This window comes from Colobus angolensis, unplaced genomic scaffold (genome assembly GCF_000951035.1).
Source record: "Colobus angolensis palliatus isolate OR3802 unplaced genomic scaffold, Cang.pa_1.0 Scaffold19, whole genome shotgun sequence".
Classification (NCBI taxonomy): domain Eukaryota; kingdom Metazoa; phylum Chordata; class Mammalia; order Primates; family Cercopithecidae; genus Colobus; species Colobus angolensis.
The window spans coordinates 1,413,241-1,439,792 of NW_012115043.1; the positions used below are offsets into that span (position 1 = coordinate 1,413,241).

At 47.9% G+C, this 26,552-nt stretch overlaps 1 long non-coding RNA gene across 1 annotated transcript; it reads right to left on the reverse strand.

The window, feature by feature from the left end:
• Positions 1–1,217: 1,217 nt before the first annotated feature.
• LOC105510501 lies at positions 1,218–26,026 on the reverse strand. The gene is made up of 3 exons (XR_001001568.1): positions 25,848–26,026; positions 24,977–24,982; positions 1,218–3,156 (listed from the first exon to the last, which is right to left on the reverse strand). It is a non-coding gene; the product is annotated as an uncharacterized LOC105510501 (long non-coding RNA).
• Positions 26,027–26,552: the final 526 nt, after the last annotated feature.

A 26,552-nucleotide genomic window follows, 5' to 3' on the forward strand; every position in this document is an offset into this window, starting at 1 on the left:
TCTGCTGCCTTTATAGCCAAGAGAATGTGGGCGCTTGGCTGGCATTTGCAAAGTCAGAGCTGTCAGAGCGGCTGTTGCTCCCTTAGCTGAAGTGATGCATAATTCTTTAATAGAATTATGCATTTATACATATAGAACTATGCTAATATCTTAAAAGATAGGTGAAAAAAATCTGACTATATTTTCCACATTAAAAAAAAGAGACTGCTTTGACTAAAATTTTGCCAAGATACCATAATAATGAAAAGATTTTCACATCATTTACATCATCTGCCTCCACCTGTTGATTTGCTGAGTATCAGGATGGCAGTACTTTGAGCTGTTAAATACAACTGCTGACTTGATTGCATTTTTTTCCACCATCCTAATTAATTCATGTGGATGAAAAGTCCACTGTGAAGAACGCACGGGAGGTGAAAACGAAAGATTCCAGGGATCCATTGGAAGCACTACCAATTAACTTACTGCTCTGTGAAAATCATTAACATGTGAAACTGACAAAATTAAAAGCATCCATACATTTGCTAACAGAGTATACAATGACACAGCATGTCTCCAAGTTTTTCCATAGAATGTTATCTGTTAATTTTATTTTTGACAATTCCTGCCCCTGTATCTTCAGCATAACGTTTTTTCTCCAAATTAAAACCAATTAAAAACTATTTAAGGAACACTCTGTGACAACAACGTTTAACAGAGTTAACACCACTCGCTGCAGAAACAAGGCAGCAGAAGTTGCGAAACTTATCGGTGATTTTGCTAATGCCAAATCACAACGGAGACATTTTAAGTTTTCTTCTAATTTTCAAATATGTCTGTGCTGCCTGCATAGCTTTTGGTGCTGATATGTTTTAGAGTATAAGTTTTGAAGTTTGTTTAAATAGTTATTTGTGTGTTATATAATGAAAGAATGATATTTGGTAATGAAATACAGTTTTCTATTTTATTGTATACAGGGAAGGCACTACATAAAGGTTGAATCCATTATTGTGGAGTACACCACTGTGCCAAGAAAAATGTAAGATAGTCACACTGTATTTGTACAGTGAATAGCAACAGTAAGGCATTACAGTTCTTCTGAAGGGCAAAGGGGAGAAACGAAATGTTCCGTCTTTGCTATGCGCTGTGCCATGCATTTTACTACATTGTTTATTTTCATCTTCCGAACAACGCTGAAAGGCAAGAATGTGTTTTGTTTTGTTTTGTTTTGTTTTTTTGAGATGGAGTCTCCCTCTGTCGCTAAGGCTGGAGTGCAGTGGTGCGATCTCAGGTCCCTGCAACCTCTACCTCCTGGGTTCAAGCAATTCTCCTGCCTCCACCTCCTGAGTAGCTGGGATTATAGGTGCGCACCACCACACCCAGCTAATTATTGCATTTTTAGTAGTAGAGAGGGGGTTTCACCATGTTGATCAGGCTGGTCTAAAACTCCTGATCTCATGATCCGCCCACCTCAGACTTCCTAAGTGCTGGGACTACAGGCGTGAGCCACCGCACCCAGCAAGAACGTGCCTTTTTACAGGTGAAGAGACTTTTATTTGGGGAGATTAAGTAACTTGCTCAAGGTCAAATGACATGGAAAGATTCTGATCCAGGTCTATCTGGTTCTAAAACCCTCATAAGAACAAAGAAGGCTTCCATGAACCCAGGAATGTAAGATGTTGTCTGCCTGCCTTAATGACTGACTGAAATGGTGGCGCTGGGGGGTCACAAGGCAAGCTTAGGCTTCTGACATGATCTGAAGGCATATTTAGCATCAGTACAATCCTTGGCACTGCTCCAAAAGCTGCCCCATTTGAGCTGAGGGCACTCACAACATTACCTCTAGAATTAGGCCTGCCACTTAGGTGCTCAAAGGGCCACCTGGGGAAGGGCAAAGTCTTAAATGTGAGTCCCAACCCTGCCATTTATAGCCCTTGGGCTAGGCACTTAAACCTGCTGCACCTGAAAAGCACATTTAGGAAAAAAAAAAAAAATGGGTGATGGGGACGGGAAATAATCTATCAAACATTAAAAGGCTGTCTGGAGGAATCACTTAAATGACCTGCGGGAAAAAAATCTGTGGAAAGTAGCATATATACAGGTTCTTCTGCAGGCTTTGAGCCTGCAGTGAAGGGGCATTGGCCCAGGTTCAGGATGCTGCTTTAGGTCTTTGTTGCTCAAAGTGTGACCTGCAGACCAGCAGCATCGGTATCACCTGGGAACTCAACAGAAATTGAGGCTATTGGGCCTTAGCCCAGACCTCTGATTCAGAATCTGCATTTTGACAATTTTGAAGTGTACACATTCAGTTGGAAGGGCACTGCCATAGGCCTCTCAGTCTGGCTTTCCAGGTCTCAACCTCCAGTGCATTTAAGTAAGAAGGTTAGCTTCATTCACTTCTCAGTTATTCTTATTACAAAAATAGAATTGAAAAGGCTCTTGAAGACACCCAATCCAGGAATGGTGAATACCTGCAAGGGTGCAGCCATCCTTCCCAGAGACCAGAGCAGACATTACTAATCAATCAGGAAACTCTTCCATGGTGCTTAAGAGCAGCTGTACCATCCCCTCCACAATGCAGTCCAGAAAGCCTGATTACTCTTGTAATTACCATGGGTATGAAACCTACTTACCACCCCTGACCCCCACTATGTGGCCTAATCTCTTCTTTATTCATAGGTCGACCTTATCTCCAGTTTAAGCCCATTTTCCCAACATGTTACCCAATTTAACATTCGCCCCTTCAAAAGTATTCAACAAATTATATGGTTACACTGATTAAACAGAAACTGAGTGTTTCCAAAATTAAATGACGTCCCCAAAGATGAAGAATCCTATTCCTCTGGCCTAGCTCTCATCTTCATGTCACCTCTCGGTTCCACCACCCACTTCAACATTTTAGACCAAGGGAGGGAAGACTTTAAACCTCACAAAGAGGTTTAGAACATTACCCTGGTGCTCCCAAAATCCAAGCTAGAAAGACAACGGAAGTTTTTAAAAATGCTCTGAGACCTCGAACCCCACTCCCATGTCCCCTGACCACCCAGCCTTGTCACCTGCTTGGAGCTGGAGCTGGCATCTTCACAACCAGGAAAGGGTGGCATGCTGAACCTGCCTCCACCAGGCTTTTCATTCAATGTCCCAGCCGCCTGCCTCAAATGCTACATGCAAAGCACTCTGAAATAGGGTGATATTCTCAATTTAATTTTTGTTAACATGTAATAGGAGATCGATGCCCTCACTAAGCTGCTGTGCCAATCAGCCAGTGGGAAGCAGCCTATATTTTTAGAAGGCAAATCATTAAGAACTAGAATATGGTGTAGGCATGTATACCGGCTGCATCCAATTTCAAGTGAAAATTAATGGCAAATTCTTGTAACCACATTAAGAGCCATTGTCGTTCATTTGAAATCAGTTAAACATGAAAACAATATGAAAACCATCTTGAATTCATGGAACATAAATATTTGTCTGTATTTTTTGCCAGTGCCCCAGAGAAACTAGGAGATGTTGGCAGATCGGTGTTCTAAAAACATGCTCACAAAGGGGGAAAAACAAGGAACCTGACTCTTGTTGGGTTAAACTATTTGTCAACTTTTCCATTTCCTCAGTCAAAAGATAATTAAACAGTAAGCAGATGCCAGAATCTAATTGATGCAAGGAAAGATTGCTCAATATCTTATGGTGCTTTGTCATTTTTATGTACTGTCTGCAAATAGCCCCTTGGCTGGTACAAGTAGCAGAAAGTCAATCAGTTAGCTTCTCTTCCCATGGAGGCAGAGGCTCTCCCTACAAATATACCTGTGTACAGTCACTCTGGGTGTCAAGAAGCACATAAGAAAGTTCCTGGGACGATGTCTTAGGTGTATTAGAACAGAGAGAAGTTGTGGCTTTTCAGAAGAGTGGGGAGAGGGGAAAAGGAGAAAGAGAGAGATAGAGAGGATGGGGGAAGATGGAGGTGAAGAAGGGAAGGGTTGAGAGATGAGAGAGAAAAAGAATAGGAAAAGACTCAGAAAAAGGAACTGCTGGCAGAGGGAGAGAGTCCCAATATGGTAAAATCAAAATGGCATGGTCTTCAGAGTCAAGCCTACTGTTTGGTCATCCCTTTCCAGCTGTGGGAATTTAGACCATTTATTTGACTTCCCTGAGTGCATTCCTTCCACAGACCATTGGATATCATACTCCCTGCCCGGGCCTTCCCACGGCTTGATCTGAGATGTAAGGAGTCATAAGTATCAGTGTCTGAACATTGTAAAAAATTGCACAACTGCTTCAATTAAAAAAAAAAAAAGAGTAGAAGGAAATCGGGTGAAAGAGAATTAAAGCAAAGCAGAGTGCCGGGCACGGTGGCTCACACCTGTAATCCCAACACTTTGGGAGACTGAGGTGGGCAGATCACCGGAGGTCAGGAGTTGGAGACCAGCCTGGCTAACATGGTGAAACCCTGTCTCTATTAAAATACAAAAATTAGCCGGGCATGGTTGTGGGCGCCTGTAGTCCCAGCTGCTCAGGAGGCTGAGGCAGGAGAACCACTTGAACCCGGGAGGTAGAGGTTGCAGTGAGCCGAGATTGTGCCACTGCACTCCAGCCCGAGCGACAGAGTGAGACTCCATCTCAAAAAATAATGATAATAATAAATGCAGTGGGGTGTGGGAGAGCCGTCTCTCTGTTATGCTCCCTTATGGGGAATCCACAGCAGTGCTGCTTAGAGTTCAGTGTGACTCAGAGATGAGTGAAAGAGCTCTTTCAGATTCTACTGTAGATTCCTCCCCTTAAAACACACAGACACACACGCACGGGCGCGCGCACACACACACACACACACTCACACACACACTCTGTTCTCCATGGGAGAGCATTCAAATGGTGTCCAGGAACCCAGGTGGACAAGAGACTTGAAAAACAACTGCCAGCTGGGCGCAGTGGCTCACACCTGTAATCCCAGCACTTTGGGAGGCTGAGGCGGGTGGATCACCTGAAGTCAGGAGTTTGAGACCAGACCTGGAAACATAGCAACACCTCGTGTCTACAAAAAAAAAAAAAATTTAAAGATATTAGCCAGATATGGTGGTACGTGCCTGTAGTCCCAGCCGCTTGGGATGTTAAAGTGGGAGGATTGCTTGAGCCTGGGATGTCGAGGCTGCAGTGAGCTGTGATTGCACCACTGCATTCCAGCCTAGGAAACAGAGCGAGACCCTGTCTAAAAACAAACAAACAAACAACTGCCGTGCTATGTCCATAATGTCAATCCACATACCACTGGGTAAAATCAATGTCCATGGCTTCCCCCTTCAGGATGCACCTCTTCCATGGAGGACTGTCAGCCACCACTTGCAAACAGACTCCCATCAGGCCATCTCACCAGTTACCAAACACAGCCAGCATGACCAGTAAGACTAAAACTCAGATTCTTATTGTGTAACTTATCAGATGCTCTGTTCCAAAGAAACAATTGACTAATGAACTGGGGGGTTCATACTTCCTCCTGTCTCATCTCTGACACTACCTTATTGTGTGGTCTCAGATCAGCATGGACACCCTCTGGGCTTCCACTTTCTTATGTGGGAAATGATGTTGAACAGCTTGAGCCTATGAAATCTTTCTACTTGTCACATTCAAAGTCTTTGCAATGTGCCCATCTGACATCTAAGGTAAAAGCTAGAATCCCTTTCCTCTTTACGTCCCTTCAGATTCCTTTCCACACTCCTTCACTCCTCTGCCCACACAGGCAGGCTGACCTGCAGAGACTTTCTTTTTTTTTTTTTTTTGAGATAGAGTCTTGCTCTGTCACCCAGGCTGGAGTACAACGGTGTGATCTAGGCTCACTGCAACCTCTGCCTCTCAGGTTCAAGCAATTCTCCTGCCTCAGCCTCCTGAGTAGCTGGGACTACAGGTACCCGCCACTACGGCCGGCTAATTTTTGTATCTTTAGTAGAGACAAGGTTTCACCATATTGGCCAGGCTGGTCTCGAACTCCTGACTTTGTGATCTGCCCGCCTCAGCCTCCCAAAGTGCTGGGATTATAGGCGTGAGCCACCGCGCCCAGCCCCTGCAGAGACTTTCTAAGGGGCTCCCTTGCGCTCTGGCTTCCAGTTGGTCTTAGCCAAGGAGTGCTTATTGTCCTGACTCACCAGAGAGCTCTCCCCAGGCTGACTACATCTCTGTGGAAGGTCACAGCCCTGTGGTCTTCTCTGCAGGCCTTCCTCCTTCCAGGTTTTGTTAACAGTTTCCTACCCTCGCTTCTTCAGGCCTAGAAGTGGTAATAGCTCTCCTGCTGCTGGGAGTACCTGTGGGTGGTAATAGCCCTGGGTACTGTCCCTTGTGGTTCTTCCACTCCCTGCCCACACCTAGGTAAGTAGTCACAAGAGGGCCTCTGTGTGGTCACATGGAATCAGGGGGCAAATGAAAGGAGGGATCAAGGAAGACATCCAAGGAGAGGAGGCCTTTGCAAGGTTGGCCTCAAACCTGTTTGGAAGAACAGGAAGAAGTTTATACAGGCAACAAGGAGGGGATAACATTTTAACCAAGAGAATGGTGTGGATGCAGGCAGGAGGCCAGGCATTCTGGGAAAGAAGAGTAGACCTGAATGTCTGGAGGGAAGACCTTGGGTAGAGAAGGAATGAGGGGCATGGTTAGAAAAGCAAATGAAGGCCAGATGGTAGCAACCTCAAATGTGAGACGAAAGCCTGGGACTTCATTCTACGGGCAGTGGAAGAATCTGGATAGTTCTTGAGCAACGGAATGGCCCAATCACACTGAGCTATTTTAGGACTGTTAAGCTGGCGGTGGAGAGCAGATTGTAGTGTTACCAACTGGGTAGCCCTACGCACAGGGAACAAAGGAGGATGCCAAAAGTGACTCACTCACCCGCCATTGCTCCTGAGCAGTGGGGCAGAGGCGGTACAGACGTTCCTCCCCAAGCAACTCTCATGCTTATGCCAGCCTCAAAAGAGCAGAGCGGGAAGTGCATGGCATCCTGAAGATGTAAGGGAAAACACATTCTTGGAAGAGATCTCCTCTCAAAGCCATCCACCCACAGCCCCCAGAATAAGGGGTAGGCAATCTGTTTCTCCTGGCATCTGATTCAAAATGCTCCCGAGGCCAAGAGGACCTAAAAGAATTCCTCTGCTCGTGTGTGTGAGAACAGCCCAACAGGGGACCATCTGTCTCAGAACAGACCCCCCAATGTGGAGGCAGAAACAGTAGCCCCCAAAGGGGTGCTATTTCAGTTTTCAGGAAAGCATTCTGCAAATGTTCCCACCCATTAACTGGAGATCTCTCTATAGCACACTGTTAGTTCGCTGCTAAATAGAAACTAAGTGTGGGCCACTGTCCCTGACATCTCAGTGTGAACATGTTTAGGGTGGGAAGATTCTGAGGGCTCTGATCACCTGAGATAGTACAGACCCAGCAAGCAACAGAAAGCTGAAAGGGATGCAGATTCAGGAGGCAGAGACTTCACAAACTACCTGCGAAAAATTCTGCTCGGGATTGACCCAGTATCTCCTCCTTGAAGACAGTGCTGTTAGTTCTAGATGGGCCAGGAAGGGACCCTTCTTCCCCAGGGGGTGCTCCATGGCCCACTCTAAGGGCCGCTTCCCTGACCATGCCCTAGTGATGTCGAGTTTCTATAGTATTTCAAGGGAAGCACGATGGTTGGTTGGACTAGAGAGGAAGCAGTTAGAGAGCCTGTTTGAAGAAAGCTCTGCAAGACTCAAAAATTTAGGGATCTAGTAGATGAGACAGAGCTAGCAAGGGAGGGTGGGGATCAGTGAGCTGGCAGGGAAATCAGAAAGCAACTCTCACAAAACCAAGAGGAGGAAGTGGTCAGAGGCACTGAATGCTCTTGGAGGGCGAGTATGATGACATTTATAGAGGTCATTGATGATTTTGAAAAGAGCAGTTTTGGTGGAGTGGAGGAAATAGGAGACGTACTTCAGCACCTCTCCTAACCTCTGGGGTAGATATACTTATACTCATTTCACAGATAAGGAAGCTGAATCTGAGAGAGATGATCTGACACGCCCTGCTGCCTGTAATCACAGAACCATTGAGAGTGAGGCTGATGGTGATGGTGGTGATGGTGACAATGATGGTGACGGTGACAGTGATGGTGATAATGGTGATTGTGATGGTGATGGTGACAGTGACGGTAATGGTGATGGTGACCATGATGGTGATGGTGATGTTAATGGTGATGGTGATGTTGGTAACGTTGATGGTGAGGTTGAGGATGATACTGACATTGGAAGCTGTTCAGATAGATTTTCTGTTCAATCAGATTGATCATGATTATAAAGTAAAAATTACCTGGTCTATAAAATCAGACAGATCCAAAGCTATATCCAAGCCAGACAGCAACACATAAGCTTTACAACCTTTGAGCCTCAGTTTCTCTAACTGAAATGGAGATGCTATTGCCCGCTTCAGAGGACAGTTGGGAGAATGACATGGATGGTGAAGCACCTGGTTCCTAGTAGGCCCTCAACAAATGTTTGTGTAGTGTATTTCTCTCCAGGGCAAAGTTAGGGCATGCAATGAGCATCAATGGATGAGCCTTACCTTCCCTAACTGTTCTAGCCCTCCCCATCCTAACTCTACTCCCCAGCCTGAACGAACTCCATCCCTAAGAGCAGTCATGGGCATCTTGGTGACTGCCTGCTCCCCAGGATCCCTATTTTGTGCCCACACATTGCTCTGGCAATGGTGCCCTGCTGGGATCGCCACCCACCATCCTCTTGTCTGTTTCCCCGGTTGATGCATGCCCAAGAGACTCTAAAGGGAAGATGGATGGGATAAGCACTAATACTTACCAAGTACTACCATGTGTCCAGCTTTCTGCTGGTATTCAACTGGGAGAGAGGTGGTGTAGGCTTAAGAGCTTGGGCTTTGGAATCAGGTATGTCTGGAATTAAGTACTTTCCCTCCTTTAAGTTGTTATTCAAATATCACCTTCTTCAAGAGGCCTACCCTGACCATCCCATTTATACTGCACCCTCACCCACCAACACCACCTTCCCAATCACACTAAACCTGTTCCACCTTTTTTTTTTTTTTTTTTTGAGACTGGGTCTCACTCTGTCACCCAGGTTGGAGTGCAATGGCGTGATCTCAGCTCACTACAACCTCCGGCTCCTGGGTTCAAGAGATTCTTATGCCTCAGCCTCCGGAGTAGCTAGGATTACAGGCACCTGCCACCATGCCTGGCTATTTTTTATATTTTTAATAGAGACGGGGTTTCACCATGTTAGCCAGGCTGGTCTTGAACTCTTGACCTCAGGTGATCCACCCGATTTTGTCTCCCAAAGTGCTGGGAGTTCAGGCATGAACCACCGCACCTGGCCCTCTTCCACTTTTTTTGATCCCTTTCTAACTTGCTGCCTGTTTTTCTTATGTCTTATGTTTGCCTGTTTTTTTTTCCACTGGATTGTAAACTCCAAAGGGCAGAAATTATTACTTGTTTTGTTCACCGGTGCATCACAACACTTAAAATAGGGATGACGCCTGGGAAGTGCTCACTAAACATTCACAGAATGAATGAAGCAACAGCTCTATCCTTAGAAACACACACAAAAAAAGTAGTTCACCTATAATTGAATTTGAACCAGATCTGTCTGGCTTCAAAAATCGGGGTCATTTTTACCCCAATAATTTCAAGTTTCTCCCTGGTCATAACCCCCTACTTAATCCCACCCCTAATCTCTAGAATATTTTCATCTTGAACTCTCACTCTTAGATAAATCCATTCAAGTATTACAGGGCCCGGTTGCTATTTGCAGAAGACTGAATGTTTCCTGGACTCAAGAGAAGCTCAATTCCAGTTCAGGCACTGTGCATGAGAAGAGAAATCCATGCTCTGTGATAAACAAAAGAGAATAGCTCAATCCACCCCAGCTTGGCTTAAGGGAAGCCCTTTCCATTTTAAATGCTCCCCAGTCAAGTCAACTCCAGGTCCAAGGGGCAGGAAGCCCAAGGTCTAGTCTGTGTTTGCTCCAAGGGGTCCACCTACTGGGAAAACGCAGGTAAGTCAAACAAACCTGTTTTGTCTTCCCAGTACAGCAAACAGGAGACAGGGCTTATTCTTCTGCAAGGCCTCCCTGCTGGACCCGTGAGGCATGATTAAAATAATGGGAAGGCAAATATTTTCCTGGAGAAAATGATAAAACTGGAGGCAGGGAAAGCAAACAGTGGCTTTCAAAAGGGCAGCTGGCATGGAGCTGCCCCAGGAGGAGTTAGGGAAGATTCTGGAAGGGGGGAAGCATGTGGTCATAAGCTCCTGGCTTGGAGGAATGTGAGGGCTTTGCTCAAAGCCACGCCCACTTCAGGCTCAGGGGGAAGCTATGTTATTCACCCTTCTTACCATTAGAATTATAGTTACTGTTTTTGAGGTGGAGAGAATTCAGGCAACAAGGTATAGGACAGGACAGAGCTCAAGCTGAAAGCCAGGCATGCTTGCGAAGCCAGGCATGCTTGCGCTTGAATTCTATTATTCATTCATTGATTCATTCATTCATTCATGCAGTCAGCCAGCCCATTCGGACATATATATTGAGCACCTATTGTGCAAGGCTCTGGCTAGTACTACATGGTCTTGAGCAAGTCCTTTATCCATTCTGAGCTTCAATGCTCTCATCTGTAAAATGAGGCTGCTGCAGGTTTGTCGGGAAGATAAAAAGTAATGTTTAAAAAAGCACTTAGCACAGTGTCTGGCCCATAACTGACTTTCAGGTACACTCACCTTGGGAACCTCCTCCAGCTGACCAGTCCCTCCCTCTTCTTTCTCCACACTCCAGCCAGGTGTCCTCATTGTCCCACTATCTATGGCCCTTTCAGTCTGGCCTCTTGGCCTTTTCATGCTATTCCCTCCACTTTAGATGCCCTTCCCACTAAGGAATTTCCACTCAGGGATCCCACAAGGGCTCTAAATCAAGCAGGTTCCTGATCAACCTCTTTATTCTCTTGTCCCTCCATATCTAGTCCTCCTGTGCATGCCCCACTCCTGCCTTTCCAGAGACCTGGGAGGCCTCCAAGGAGACTCCTTCCCACTCACCCATTGCGGCATCCATCAGCAAGGGTTGTGCAGCCTCGGCTCAGGCACTCTGCAGTGCCCGGCGTGGCTTACTCGCTCAGGGCTCCAGTTGAGCACAGACTTTTTTCCCTTCTTGACATCCTATCCCCCACTGAGACCTTAAAGCTCTATTTAATCACTTGTTCCACCAGGAAGCCCCTCCCTGACTCCCTCAGTCTGGATTATCTGTGTTCCTTATGTAGTTTTCCCCAGAGCACCTGAGCTTAACTTGGCCAACACATCACTCCATGCTGTTCTCAAGAGCTCCTCCAGGCCTAGGAACATGGCTCATTTATCTCTGCATCTGCGTGGTCTGGCCAAGTCTTCTTGGCACCTGGAGGACTCAAGAAAAGCTTGTACTGCATGGCTCAATTCTAGATCCTAGAGGTGGGGGCTTTGATGAATGAGACTCACACTGTCACCTGGGGTGAGGATGGAGGAAAAGGGGTGATCAAAGACAGCTTCAAGGAAATGGCAATGCACAGGCTTGGAAGGGGAAGATAAAGTTAGCAGAGAGAGAGGGCAGAGAAGGTCCCAGGCTAAGGGAAAGGCACATATAAAAGGCCTGCCAGAGGCTTTGGGGGCCCTGAGAGGGTCTGGGTGACTGGCAGAGAGACCTCTGAAGGTCTCTTAGCACCTTTTCCTACAGACAGAAAGGCTCTGAGGGTCCTGGGCTGGGGCGAGGTATGAGCACATTGTATTTTGGGAAGACCTACAGAGTGCTGTGTGGATAGACAATCGAGAGAGGTCACACACTCAGTTAGATGACCAATGCCAGGTTCAACAGGAGAGTTGCTGGTGGCCTGGAGAGAAGCAGGTAGAAGGATGCCAGGGCAGGTGGGGTGGGATCAACACCACGTGGTGATAGATCATGTGTGAGAGACAAGAGTGAGAGGTGTCAGGATGGCCCTGCTAACTAAGGAATTCTTTCCTCAAAGGCCCACGGGTCCCCAGCCGCCCCCTGCATGATGACTCCTCCCTCCTCCAGACTGAGACAGTGGTTCCGCCATGAACAGCTGACCAGCCAGGCTCTGCTCTCCTGTTCCAAGAACAGAGATCTCTCTCTGAGGACTCAAAACTGTCAAGAGTTGCTCCCTTGACCGTATTGAAAGTGAATCTCCTCTACTTCCACCTTTCTGTCCTAGCTCTGCCCTGAGGCGAGGGAAAAATTAAAGGTGGAGAGGCAGCTGGGGAGAGAGATAGCACTTACTGAGTACTTACTGTGTGCCAGGCATGGTAACGGGCACTTTACCAGCGAGTTGCCATTCTCTTGTGCAATAATCTAGGAGGTGACATATTTATTACGCCCAATGGCTAAGGGTGGAGTAGAGAGCATGGGTTCAAACGCCAGCTCTGCACGCTTTACTTTTGTGACCCTGAGCAAGCAAATTAACTATTCTGAATTTCAGATTTTTTCATCTAAAAAATGGAAATATTTATTATCCCTAATTCACCAGGTTGAGATTATGGGCAAAAAGCATGGAGCACATTTTACAGTATGGATTCAATATGTTAACCTGTTTTCATTGTCTCTATTTTACAAATGAGGGAACAGCACACGGTCACATGCGAGAGCTGATTCAGACCCAGGTATCTCGGATCCAGGGCCAGTGCTCTTTTCTTCAGTCTGCCATCTTGCCTGCCACCACTACTGTAAGAAGCCACTCTATGGGAGCATTCCAGATGGGGGTGCTTCATGTAGTACAGTCAGCTGCGGAGAGTGGTGCTGACAAGAGCTGAAGCTGAGGCTAAGGAGGGCAGGATTGAGGGATTGAGGGTGTTTTTCCTCAATCAGACAATAAGAATGCTTGCGGAATACATACTGTTTGCAGACCTTTGTGCCAGACCCTGTAGGCAATGCGGAAGAGGGAAAGCATGCCCTCTGCCCTCAAGGAACAGAAAATCTGCTTGGAAATATGAGGCACACAAATATGAATTCATTAATGGCCAGTCATTGGCCATATAGGGAAATCAACACCTATTGCATTTCTTTTTGTTGTAATGTTAGCCCAAACCATGAAAACCACAGTCCTAACAAATCAATTTGGGATCAAAATGATGAACTGCCCCAGGAGCAGCCTGGTTTGGCAACAGGCTATGTGAAAATGACCCGGGGGTTTTAGGTAACCCCAAAGCTTCATATGAGCCCATGTAAGGACTGCGGGTGTTTCAAAAGCTAATGCGATCCTGGGGTCAGAGATGGAGGTGTAATGTTCAGGTCAGCAGAGGTAACTGGCACAGGGCTCTTTTGGAAAGCTACCAGACCTGGGTGCTATATTTCACTGCGAAGGCAGACCAAGAATGTCACCTGAGAGGTGAGAGTTCAGGAGCTGTGCCCCTTGAAGTGTCATCTAAAGAAAATGTGATCACCGGCCTGGACAGGGAAAGGGCTTGGCTGAGTGTGGGTGTCATCCTCAAATACCTGTCGCGTGTAGGCAGCCTGGCAAGGCAGCAGACCAGCATCCAAGCTCCACCACTTACTGCATGGGTGACTTTAGAGGGTGACTTAACTCCCCTGAGCCCCAGTGTCCTCACTGGAAAGACGGGAAAAGTCACTCTTATGGTGTTGTGAGGATTAAATGAGATAGCAGAGTTGTATACAAAGCAGTGCTCAGGAAAGCTTCATCTCCTTCCTTCTCTAAGATATTGAAGGCCTATTTTGAAATGGAAGAACATCATCAGCTGCAAAGCAGGAGAAGGGGGATAGATACATGCCCTCATTAGCATGGCTGAAGAGGGCAGAGTCTAAGTCCACCAGGGTCCAGAGATCCTAGAAGGAGGTTCTGCAGAGATGTCTCAGGGAACCAGGGTCATGAGGTAAGCACTGGGGAATGCAGGCTGCCAAGGAGAGGTGCACACAGGCAGGCTGGGGTTCACTGACGACAGCCTTTCCCTGCCTCATGGTTCCTTCTGGGGACCATCACCCCCTCCCACCCCTCTGCCTGCTGCCCTCAGCTCTTCCCCATGACTCCATGGAAGCGGACATCTCCAAGGTCCTGGTTTTGGCCCTCCCAGAAGCAGACCCTGAGACAAGGTCCTGGGTGCATGTAGTATAATCTCTGGAAGTGATTCCAGAGAATGAGAATTGGAGGGACAGGGACAGAGTGAGAGAGGGAAGGGAGAGAAGCTAACCAAGTGTGATTAATAAGAAGGACACCATTGTGGGCAACAGAGGCTCAATCCCTCTGAGTCCCCTCTGAGAAACTGAGCGGACTGAGCTCTTGGAGCTGGCAGGCTGGGCCAGTGGTCCACCAGCTTGCATGCCCCACTGGTGAGGGTTGTCCTGGGGCATTCGCACTCCTGAATTTTCAGGTCGTGCCTGCCTGCAGCCAAGCTGTGCTGGGGAAAGCCCTCAGGCAGAGAGGCAGACAGGCAGAGAGATACAGGCATGATCACCGTGTCCTGGGTACAGCCCAGACTGGAGGAGAACTCCAATGAACAAGAATGCCGTGGAGTCTCCACAAATCTGCCAGTCACCATTGACTGCACATTTTAACTCATGGCCTCTTACAGCTTCTTGTTGCACTGATGCTCGTCCTCAAAGCACCTGCATGAGGCCACCAGGGCTGGTTTTCCTCCTGCTGCTCTGTCTGGTGTTTCTCAGGCCGGTGCGCTGGCTTCTTCCTTCCCTTGCCCTTCAGTGCTGAGGTTCTTGGGGTCTGCTCCCGAGCCCTCTTCCTTCCTCACTCTCCTTCAGTGTCTCACAAGTCTAACTGCCTGAGAGTCTCCTGGAGAGTGTGTTAAACTACAGCCTCCCCTTAGACCAACTGAACCACAATCCCTGGGAACGCAGCCCACAAAGGTGCCTTGCTTTTAACATGCTCCCAAGGTAGAGTCACCAGGCAAAATGCAGGATGCCCAGTTAAATCTGAATTTCAGATAAACAAAGAGAGGCAGGGCAAGTGAGGTGCGTGCCATATGTGAGACATACTAAAAAATTATTTGTTGTTTATCTGAAATTCAAATTGTACAGGGCCTCCTGCACTTTCATTTGCTAAACCTGTCAACTCTATGCCAAGGCTATTCTGATGTACCATAAAGTTCCAAAACTTCTTTTCTGTACACTCCCTGAGTTACCATTACCCACACCCCAGTTTCAATTACCAACCGCACATGACTGACTCAGATTTCTTTCTCACCCAGACCTCTCCCCTGAATTTCACGTATCTGATGACCTACTGGACATCTCAAGTTCACCGTGTTCAAAACTAAGCACGTTATTCCACACCTCCCGCTACACCTGCTCTCCAACCTTGCTCTTCCTCCTTCTTTCTCTTAGTTGGTGGCACCACCATTCACTTGCTGCCCAAACCAGTATCCGCAAGGGTTTTCTCTCCCATTATCACCTCCATTCTCCCTAGTCAGTTACCAAATTGTACTGGCTACAGTTCCCAAAGTCCTTTGCATCCAGGTGCTAGGCAAAATAATGGCCTTCCGAATATGTCCACATCCTAACCCCTAGGACCTGTGAATGTTAACTCACATGGCAAAGAGAAATTTGCCAACGTGATTAAAAACCTTGAGATGAGGAGATTTTCCAGCTGGGCTCTGAATATCCACAACAGTCCTTATAAGAGGGATGCAGGAAGGTCAGAGTCAGATAGAAGGTGATGTGATGAGGGTAGCCGAGACTGGAATAATGCAGATTGAGGATGACAGAAGGGGCCATGAGCCAAGGCATGCAGGTGGCCTCTAGAAGCTGGAAAAGGCAATCCGGGAATAGCGTCTACCCTAGAGCCTCCAAAAGGAACCAGCCAGACTGACACCCTGGCTTTAGCCCAGTAGATTGATTTTGAACTTCTGGTCTCCAGAATTGTAAGAAAATTAAGTTGTTTTGCTTTAAGTTTAAAACTGGTTGCAGTAGCAAAAAGGAAACTGATATAATCCATCCACTTTCTCCCTTCTCATTAGCTCTGCCTGGCTTCTATCCCCATCCACTGTAACCTCCTCCTAAGGGGGTCCTGATTCCAGCCTTGCCTCCTCTGGTGCATCCCCCATAGGTCCACCAAAGTGGTCTTTCTCCTGCTTCACACCTTTGATAGCTCCTGATCATGGAGGAAAAGTCCAGACCTATCCTCAACTCAGATTTCAGGACCTGCTCCCTGCCCACCCCTTTCTCTTCATCTCCCTCCACTTTACACCTTCAGACTGCTGGATTTCTGAACTCCTCTCACGGATGAACAAGCCTATGTTCTTCTTCTTTCTGACAAGAATGCCTTTCTCCAACTTTTTTTCCTGCCAAGCTTCTACTCCTACTCATACAACAAAACCCAACTCAGATATAACCTCCTCCAGAAAGCCTTCTCTGGCTCTTTTACCCCCACAAGGAGTTAATGACAGCCTGCCCTAATTTCATACCACATTTATTCCTTGATCAAATTCCTATTGTTGCCCCTACCAAACTCTGAGCTCCTTGAGGACTGGAACAGTTTCTTGTATGCTTTTGAATTTCCAGAACCAAGAAGTTACTTAATACATATTTATTGAATTAAAGCAAATAAAGGTTTCAGCTTCAACATTCTGTGATTTTAAGCTACTGTTTCTTAAGGTTTTCTCCAAATCAGCTATTCTCTATGAATGAGTAGAATGACAATTATTTTTTTCCCATCACTGGTCCCTATTAATTCACTCAAGATAAATAAAAATTAATAAGCACTCATTTGTCATGTAGACTTAATAATCCAAAATTACATTTGTCTTGGCCCAGAGTACTAACACATCTCACAATATTTGTAATTTACTGAGAATTTAGAATCCATTGTCTCTCTCACTTCAATGAATTATATACACACACACATGCACACACACACGCACATGCACATGCACAAGCACAAGCACACAAATACTGGCCTGGGGGCTGCAGAACCAGGGAAGCAAGACAAAGCAAATCTATGAGCTCCAAGGACCCTAAGGAAGGCCCCATTCAGCCTAGGATGCTGCTCTTAACAGAGTCCTCCCAGCATCCCCTGCTAAAGCCACTCTGGGAAAAGATGGTGATGCCCATGGAAAACTGCAGCCAAAGGGACACAGATTTCTCTTTAGCTCCATTCCCAGATATTAATCCTCAAGGCCCTATTTCTTTCCAAAAAAGCCCAGTCATTGAACCATAAAAGCCACATATGAGAGTGGGAGGAGGTAGAGAAAGGCCTCCTCTTTGATGCTCCACTCCCACAATTCTCTAACTTGCCAATGTTTTCTGGGCTGAGAGGAAGCTCCTTTTCCTCCTCTGTCTAATGTCCTCCAGAACCTGATGTCCCCTAGTCCTGCCCAGGGCAGATAGAATAGGGGCGCTCAGCATGGAGGCTAGTTACCTTCAGTACCCACTGCGTATCGGTGGGGTTCTGTTTAACATTTGAACAAAGAATTATTTTTAAAAAGCTCCAAAATCACAGGTTGGAGACCAATACCTTGAGTGTTTGATCCTAAAGCAAGAAATATTATTTGAGAAGAAGGAAAGTTCATGAAGGTTTAGTCCACAGTTAGCGGCCTATTGTCTTCCAAATTCATTGATGGTTGAAGGAATTTCAGACAATTCTACAGAGTGGTGAAGCAAAAACAAAGTCCTTTAAGAGAAAGTTCAAAGGGGGTCAGCGTGACTTGGGAAATGGAGTGGAGGGCTGAAGCCTGCAGATCTGGGTTCTGACCCAGCTTTGCCCAGTGGCATTCGTGCTGAACTGTCTGTCATCACCTTGAATCCTTACCGCCTTTGTCCACTGTCTCCTCCAGGACCTGGAGTTCCCAGATTCCCGTTCTCTACAGGACCCCAGGCTGTACAGTGGATCCTCACATGATATTTGGAAGGTGAAAGAGAGGAGAGGCCATTCCTCTCCTAAGGCAGTTGGTGCAGATATGAGGTTTGCAGCCTCTTCTGGGCATGTGCCTGCCATTTCCCACCCATAGCTGTGGCTCATCATCAGCACAAGCTTCCTGGAGGTTCCATACTGCTTCCAGGCCAGCCCTGGAGAGATATCCACTTTGAAGCCTGCACGCTGACCTTCCGTGATGCCTTCCTGACCCTTGCTCCCCCAGCCCTTCCTTCCGGTGGCTGGGCCAGCCTCTAATTTCCTGAATGAACACCCTGTGCATATGGAACACTGGGAATGGGTTGTTTTTTTAACTGACTGACTGACACAGCAGTTTTGCAGCCTTAAATGGCTGCAACTCCCAAAGCCAAAACAGGATGATCACACCCGCCCCATAAAGTTGTGAGGATTAGACAAGAGAACCTGTGGAAGGTGCCCAGCCCATTCCCCTTCCCCCCTCCACTGCCATGCCTCACATTTCTCTGCCTTTTTAAATCCCTCCCTCTATGGCCATCTGATGGCTGGTTCTTTGTGAATAATGTTGTCACTGAGACTTACCTACATTGATTTCAGCAAACAGTTAATCTTATTACTAATAACAATAAGGCAAGAGAGACTGAGCTGAAAGGGATGAAACAATAGATATGAAGAGATTGAACCTTTGAGGAGGGGTCTAATCTGTGAAGTTCCTGGCAGGGGAAAGGGGGATCACAAGTACAGAGGAGGGGGTGACCACGTAAAGTAGAAAAATCTCTCTTCCAGCAAGAATGAGGGAAGGAGAGCAGGTGGCTGCAGGACCCCAGATGTGCAGATGGAGCAGGGGCTGGCTACTGAAGGCATTTCCCACCTGCAGGCTTCACTTTCCCTGTGACCTTGCCCTTATCTTTCCGCATGATCAAGAGCACTGATCATTATTGCTTGTCTTTTCTTCCACGTTGGACTGTAAGCTTCATGAGGACAGGGCCCACGTCTAACTTGCTCAGCTCTGTATCTCTTGCTGGGCACAGAGTAGGCGCACAAGGTGGTGGGTGCTGGGATGGAAGACTGAGGAAAGCAGTAGAAACTTGGAATGGTTGTGGAGGGGATTGGGAGATGGAGCTGACAACTCAGGAGAGGACTGTCAGGTAACCCAAAGAACCTGAGTGAGTGTAAGCTCCTCGCATTTGCATGCAGCAGTGATCCCAGGGGTATCAGAGGTAAACTGGGGGCAGGAGTGCGGAAGGTTGACCTTTGGTTTTATCAGACAGGTAAGGCAGGGACCAGGGAAGAGGGTATGCATTGCTCACCTAGTCCAGGCTACATGAGGGGCACACACAAACAGAGGAGAAAGCTGATGGACAGGAAAAAAAAGAGAGAGAGAGAGTCAAAAGCCTGAATGACTTGACAAGGGGAAAAACAAGGCACAGGGGGTAACTGATTGTGGTGGTGGACTACTGTCAGGTTGGATTCCAGAGAACCACAACAGAGGATGACAGGATCCAGTGGTCGCTGATGTGGCTGATCATCAGGTCAGATCCAGTTTCTGGACCCATTTCTGGAGTTTCTGATTGAACAGATCTGGGACCTGGAAATCTATATTTTAAAGTTCCCCAAATGGTGCTGATGAGAGGCCATCTTTTGGGAAATGCTAAATCCCCAGCATTTAGGGTAGAACTGAGGGTGTGAGTGAAAGCATGGAGTGGTGGTGATGCCAATGGGCCTGAAAAGGTTTAGGAAGCATGTGGGGCATGGATGGCGGATGGGTTATTCACAGGGACACTGAAGTCGCCTGTGATGGTGGCAGGTCTTTGCAAGGTGGGGAAGATCATGATTCAGGTGGTGCCAAAGCCCTACATGAATGGAGGGGCATATTCACTATCGCAGGGATGATGATGAGAGGGTATACTGGCAGCCTGGATCTCAGGTCATGACAGAGCAACTACATCCATGTGAAAGGATGAAGCTGAGAAAAGAGGCAAAGCGCATTCTCCGGAGCTACCTCCATTCCCACAGAGCTACCAACCAATCCAAAAGCACTCACCAGGTTTCTGCTCTGTGCCCACCCCTTTGCAAGACACCACAGGACTCTAGGATGACAGAACATGTCTGCCACATCAAGAACTCAGTATCTTGTGAGGAGGAGATGGCGTGTGTGTCCTGCCCAGCTCTCAGACTGTGTTTTAGCCCCAGCAAAGAGGAGTTCTTAGCACAAGACACCTTGCAATGCTTTGTGCAGTTTTGGTGTCCAGTGGCAAAAGTGACACAGAGCTGCAGAGGGCTGCAGCCCATATTCTACATCAGACCTATCCCCATCTGATACACACATTGTGGTAACCTTCAGAAGCATCCAGAGGAAGTGCCCTCAATACGGACAAGGGTGCTCTAGGTTGGGTATGGCCGACAGCTTCCAAGGGAGGTCCTCTGAAGCAGCCTTAGGTGCACAGCACATGGACAGGTGGGAGATAGGGCAGGAGAAAGAGAACTGGGCAGGCCCATGTAGGCATGAGGCGGCATTTGGGGGGAATCTCAGAGGCATTTGAGAAGACTTTCCTGGTGGTCCTGCTTGAGCTGCTGGAGAGTCAGATAGGGTGTGTTTGTGCTATGTGGGGGCCTCCCCTGCAGACACTGTCTGGTGAGCACCCAGGACACTGGGATTACACACTCTATATTTTTTCTTGGTGGGCCGCCTGCATCCCAGTCACCTGCTGGCTTATTTAAAAAGCAGATTCCTGGGCTCCACCCCAGACCAACTGCATCAGAAGCTTTGAGTAGTGAAAATAAGCAACCCGCACTTTAAACAAACCCCAAAGGGGGCTTCATAACTAGACCCACATTTCTGAAGCACTGCCTTCGCCTGACTTACTGGCACCTTGGAGGAAAGTATCATCAGGCCATTATCCAGATGAGGAAACTAAAGTTCAGAGAGGTTAAGTCCCTGGTCTGATGCCTTACAGCTACTAAGTTGCTGAGTCGGCACTTCAAGCCCGGTCTTTCAAGTCCACTGCAGGTGTTCTTTCTGTCACTCTCCTTCTCTCAAAGAGGGAACAGATCACTGGGGGACCTGAGAAGCAAGGTCCCAAGGGACCACGTGGTGGGGCCTCAACCTGGACTGGCCTGGGAAGCTGAGCAGGATCTAGAGGGGAAGGCAAAGGCATCAAGGGCTTCCATTTCCTGAGTGTCTATGGCATTGAGCACGGCACTGTCACCACACACACATGCAGTCTCGTTTTATCCTTGCTTCAGCCCTAGAGGCTGAATGTTGCTGTTCCCATGTTGCGGGTGGGACAACTGACACTCAGAAGGGTGACGTCTCCTTCTGTGAATGTGTCCAGCAAGTGAAAGAACAGGGGTGGGAACTCAGTTACCCCTGGCTTGAAAGTCACATTGTTTTCTACTATAGCTGCAACTTTTCTTTTTTAAAGAGCAGAAGCCTCTCTTCAAATGGAGTCCGACACAGGATCCCAGGATGCCAGAGAGGTGAGACCGAAGCCAGCTGATGGACCTCCCCATTCCCACTGCTAACACCGAGGCTTGTTTCTCCACAACCACAGCCCACATCACCCATCTTCCAAGCAGAAAGGAAAATACACCTGCAGTGAGCTGGGAAGTGGGGCACCAGGATAAGGCAACAGCAGGGGAGCTCTGGCTAGGGTGGGCCAGGCGCCGAGGCCCTCCTTGACACTCCAAATGCAGAATCAGCTTTGGAGGGAGGGATCCCTGTTTCCCCAGGTGACCCCACAATCAGGATGGCTGCTTCAGGAATGTTTCCGTCTTTGGGCCTTGAGTCTAATCATGCCAACCTGCCCCCTGCCAAGTCTCTAAAGAAATCAGGCAATGGGTTGGACAAGTTTTGAAAGGCTTCCATTGCTCTGTGAAACATTCTTGCACAAGTACCTTTAGGAGGGAGTCGTATGTGGTAGGTTTCTCAAATATCTTCTCCTCCTCTGTCTAAGGAAGGAGGGAAGGGGAACAGCGGAGAGGACAAATAGAGTGTTGCATAAAGTGTGTACTAACTCTGAAAAAAAGGAAAAAAAATCACAACTTTCCACCTTCCTGCAGCCGCTTCACCATGCCGAGGCCGCCTGGTTCTCTTCTGCCTGCCTGTTCTTACCTTCTCAACATCTGGAGATCCAGGAGTTTTTCCTACTCCCAAGATGCCACTTTCTGAAGCCAAAGCCAATGGTATGGCAATCACAACCCCCACATCATCACAGCTGCCCAAGCACGGGCTCCCCTTCCGCTCCCACCACAACCAAGAGGATCAACATTCAAAAAGGAACAGTGTCTAATGCTCATTTATTGCCAGTGTCATTCTTTTCATTCCTAAGCCACCCCAACCTGGGAGCCATGGCAGCCTGGCCTGGAGGAGAAGTCTCCAGGCGTCAAGATGTGGCCAGAGCCCCCTTAGCACAGCCTCTCTGAACATCGTTCTGTTCCAGCTATGGCCCAGCAGTGAGGACTGGTGGCTATGACACAGAAAGCCCCTGAGGCACCCTGGCCTTCACCAGGCTATAAACACTTTCTCTGTCGCCCTCCCAGCAGCAGACCAAAGGTGAACCTGGATGTGACCCCGCAGAGCTTGAGGGAGAACCAAGCTGGTGCAGGCTGTCCCCAGGGAGGCCCTCTGGCCAGCATGCCTGGCTCCCCTCCCTGCCCCAGGCCCTCCCACAGGCCCAGCCTTGGCCACTTGCAGCATTCAAGAATGCACGAGCCAATCCCTTGTGGCAAAGGGGAGGAAGTAGAGCCAGGGACAGATTGTTATAAATAGGCATGTCTGACTGAGAAGGTCACCGGCCAGGGCAAAACGTGCCAGAAATTCTACAAGAGAGAGACAGATATAAATTATCTGAGCATCTTACAACCTCTCTCTTTCTCGGGATGGAGAACAGGAGTGAGTTCCAACACAGGGCAAGGGCAAGGAGGTGGCCACGGACATCCAGCCAGCAGCTGAAAAGGCTCTTCTATCGAAGAGGCACTTGTACATTGCATCTAGTTCTTAAAGAGGCTGGCTTTTCTTGGCACTCACGAGACACTGGGGAGAGACCCAGCTGGAGAGCTGGAGGGTCAAAGAGGCATAGTGGGCCCCTCCTAGCCCTTCTCTCTTTTCTAGCCCATCTGCTCCTCAGCCTTGTCCTGCACCCAGCCTAGTGTGTCTCAGCATGGGGAGGTTTTGCCCTCTGTCCTTTCCCAGGGGACATCTGGCAATGTCAAGAGACATTTTGGTTTCTCTGGACAATCAGGAGGGGGTGCTACTGGCATCTAGAGGGCAGAGGCCAGGGCTGCTGGTAAACATCCTACAATGCACAGGATAGTCCCCCACAACAAAGAACTATCTGGCCCCAATTGTTAACAAAGCCAAGGTGAGAAATCCTGGCCTAGCCCCTCTCAGGAACCCACTCCACCTCCAGACACCCTCCTCCTTCCCGTTCATTTCCAAGGGCCCTGTCGAGGCAGCCGGAGCACACAAGTACTCATAGCTACGCAAATAGCAACTCCTTATTTGCTGTGTTTGCTCAGCCAATATTGACTTTGCAGCCTAACACTGGTGCTATTGAGCCAGGGTTATTCTCAATATTGTTTGAGCAGCATTAGAACAGCCTGTGATAACCGGCAGCAGAACAGGAAGCTGCGCCTCCCTCCTCAGTCCCCCCTTCCCGCCGCGGCACCCCCTCCGTGGGACGCTCCTGTAAAGACAGAGGAACCTGTGTGCTCATGGAGTCAAGCGGACCTAATGCCCACTCCTCCGCTGAGCAAACACACCGAGGTTAGAGAGGGAGCGTGCTCTCTGGCTAAGTCAATACTCCAGGGAAGTTGGAGCAACTGAAAAAGGTTACTTGGGGAGGCTGTCCTTTGGGGTGGGGCCAGTGAAAAATGATGGTGAGGCAGTTCCAGGCTATCAGCCAAACCCTGCGGTTGGGCTCTGCAGGGAAAGGCCTGCAGGGACTGGAGCTCAGGGGCTCCAGGTGCCCAAGCAAAGAGATGGTGACTCCGTCCATCAGCCAAGTACCCAGCAGGTGGGGGTCTAGTAAGGGCCAGTCGCTTACTGATTGGGACCAGAAGCTTAGAGTAGGAGGGCCCTGTGGATAAGCTAATGCAGCCACCACGTGTTCACGAGGAAGACCTAGAAAACTAGCCTCTGCCTTGGAGCTCGTCTTACCAGCGCTAAGTGTGAGTTCACAACTGAGCACAACCCACTCCACAGGAAAGCACTCTCCCTGCCCACTGGGAGATGCCAACATTGACTCTGCCACCGTGAAAGACAGGCCCTAAAATTTAGCCCTGGAGAGGGACTGCAGTGACCTCCATTCACATCCGGTGTGAGGATGGGTGGCAGGGTCTTTCTGAGAGTCTCCTCGGAGGGACAGAGGGCACAGGGGAGAGAAATGAGTGGCCAGGCCTGCACAAGCCCCTTGGGCAAGCAATAGAGGAGGAAGTCGCATCTCTTGCATCCCAGAGCTCACAGTCCAGGGGGAGAACCTGGAGGCACAGAAATGAAACCGTGCAACCAGCATAGAATCAAGGCTCCCGTGTGAGTCTAAGGGGAGTCATGAGCACAGTTGTGCACAACCTGCCCAACCACACCCCGCAGTTCTGCAGTGAGACCAGACAACTCACAGAGTATTCAGAGACGAGAAATCCACATGGAGTAATTGGGGCGGCTTTTCCTTGCCCACAAGTACAGCAAATGTAGGCTTAGCCATACATTTGGATCTGGGCCCATGCCGTGTCTCCAGGTCAATATTAAACAAGTTGCCAGGATCATCAAGGGGGCATTCTAAAAATTAGCTCCAGCCAGCCCTAGTGGCCTGGGAGTACCAAAATGGTCATTTGCTAAAATTGGCCATTAACATTTTCTACTAACTGCGCTCTCCAAAGACTTGGAAAACGAGGGGGAAAGTCCTTGGAAATCAAGTATTATGTAGATCCTTATGGCAACCTGGACTCCAACCTTCAGAAGTTATTCATTTTTAAAAATACATGGTGGGCATTTTCTACATGTGGTGAATATTTCATCCAACAGCCAAGTCATTCCAGTTTTTCCCACAGCAGACATGTTAGCCAATGTGTTGCCTGCTCAGTCAGTGCCTCCTTTCCTGACCACCCACAGGAAAAGTCCCTGCCGCCATGTTTATCCACATTCATGTACCTCTCCCTGGCTGCAGCTGTTGGAACAGAGATGGACTCCTGACTGAGGGGAGGCACCCCATTGGCTAGCCATTGACCAACCAGATTCTGTCTCCCGGGTTTCTGGACTTAAGATTCTTAGTACTGGATGGACCTATAACCTGAGAGATCATGTCCAGGTTTAAGTGAATAAGTTTAAACCTAGAAAAGGCAGAACAGCCGGGTGTGGTGGTTCACGCCTGTAATCCCAGCACTTTGGGAGGCACAAGCGGGTGGATCACCTGAGGTTGGGAGTTCGAGACCAGCCTTAACAACATGGAGAAACCCCGTCTCTACTAAAAATACAAAATTAGTCTGACATGGTGGCGCATGCCTGCAATCCCAGCTACTCGGGGGGCTGAGGCAAGAGAATCTTTTGAACCCATGAGGCAGAGGTTGCACTGAGCCAAGATCATGCCATTGCACTCCAGCCTGGGCAACAAGAGCAAAACTCTGTCAAGAAAGAAAAGAAAAGAGAAGAGAAGAGAAAAGAAAAGAGGGAAGGAGGGAAAAGGCAGAACAGAGAAAGCCAGTCTGCAGAGAAAAGAATGAAGCAAACCTACTGAGATAGGCTGAGATGATTAAAAAAAAAAAAAACAGAGAAACACAGGCAAGAAGCTAAGAGAGTCTCTGATAACTTTCCAGTACACCTTGAGCCTCTCACGGGTCTGGTTGTCATCCCCGCCTTTGAATTCGGTGAGATTCCTTATAACCTTCCAACAAAATCATTATTATTACTGAGAGCTAAATTTATACTACTTCTATTTCTTGCAACCAAACAATTATTGCCTGAGACCCCTGTTAAGACATCACCTATGTGCTGCACTGCACTTGTTCAATACTGAGGATCTCACCTCTTCTTCTTGCCCACCTTTAGGTCTAACTGGACCTCCTCTCTCTCCTGGTATTCCTCTGTCTTCATTTTTTTAGTGCTTCCTTTCAGAGTCTCAGGTAGTAATAACCAGCAGTGTGCCCCAGCGATCAGCAGATGAGTGAGCTGTGTAACCAAGACACCATGTTCCACTTAATGGTTTGTTTGCTCAGCCTACTTCAAAGGAGGCTGTTAGCCTATAAGTCAATAATTAGTCATTCAACAAATATCCATCAAGCTATGGCCCAACCCCAGCAAAGATATGTTGAAAACAAAACAAAACAAAACAAAAAAAACTTTTGAAGAGCAAATATAAGCCTTTATATACGGTTGACTTAGCCGTTTCTATTTTCCTTTCACAACAGAGGAGCAATGTTGATGTGCTACCAGTCCTAATACAGCTAGAAGTTATCAGTTACATCAGTTACACCAATGACCCCATCAAAAAGAGAACTGTTGACACAGGCCCAGCTTTTACTTTGCTTGCAGTGATGGGGTATTAGCTAATTGTTGCCCATTAAGAGAAACAAATAATCCCTGGTGAATTGCAAAAAGAAGTGGAAGTGGAGCTGAACCACCTGTAAGATGAGGGCTTCTCTTAGCTGCTCACAGCTGCCTGACCCAGTCACAGAAGAAGACGTAGAGGGGATTCATTCCATCTTACTTTTATTGGGTTTCCTTTTACTAT